The 862-nt window shown below is 35.4% G+C and overlaps 1 non-coding gene across 1 annotated transcript; it reads right to left on the bottom strand.

Annotated features, from left to right (window-relative positions):
* Nucleotides 1-72, bottom strand: TRNAC-GCA (transfer RNA cysteine (anticodon GCA)). Its single transcript has one exon. It is a non-coding gene; the product is annotated as a tRNA-Cys (tRNA).
* Between the last annotated feature and the right edge of the window lie 790 nt (nt 73-862).

Here is an 862-nt window from a genome sequence, read left to right as displayed (position 1 = left end):
AGGGGGCACCCAGATTTGAACTAGGGACCTTTTGAACTGCAGTCAAATGCTTTACCACTGAGCTATACCCCCATTTTTGAAATGTTCACCTTTATTTATTCAGTTATATGTACAAAGTGGAAGCAACATGCAATCACCATCAAAGCAATGCATTTTCAGCCACCAAACCCTCCTTATAAGTATAAGGGGTACAAAAGATGTCCTTTATCTGCCTTGGTAAAATACAGTGAGGTTTCCATTGCAAGAATTCATATATTTCGTATCACATGTAGATCTTCGAACATGGAAAAAAAAATCTTTTGTCAAATGCACAAATTCTGCAAAATGTAACTGCTTCTCTACTGCAGTTTGTTGATTTTGTGCTAAGAGCATAGTTAAACCCAATTGTTCATTGTTTTTTATATGAAATGATGATATATCCTTTTGTTTCTTACAGTACATTGGGTTGAAAAACATTTTAACAGGATCTATTGATGAGGATATATGGTTATGAAACAGGGACTTCTTGAACTGCACTCCTACGGTCTACCACTGAGTTAAACCCTTGAATGTTGAAAACTGTCCTTTTTTTTAAACGGTGATAGAGTGGGTGACTGTATGGAACTTGTAGAACTAATGACATCAGTGCACTTCTGGTCAGCTGTACAAATTAATAAATTTCATTAAGGGCATATTATTGGTTTCCACCACAGTTTTATAACATTCATATGAACTTCCAATGGACTATTTTAAACTGGTCATATCACCAGTAGTACTTGGGTGAATGTAAAACACAGCTTGTATCATATGAAGAAATCCTAAACAGCTTAATGGTGTTTACCCTATGTTTCAGGTGATGATCAGGAGTATTTCAAATGTAGAA

This window comes from Ambystoma mexicanum, chromosome 4q (assembly GCF_040938575.1).
Source record: "Ambystoma mexicanum isolate Mex_15411 chromosome 4q, UKY_AmexF1_1, whole genome shotgun sequence".
Lineage (NCBI taxonomy): Eukaryota > Metazoa > Chordata > Amphibia > Caudata > Ambystomatidae > Ambystoma > Ambystoma mexicanum.
This window is presented reverse-complemented; position numbering and strand designations above follow the sequence as displayed.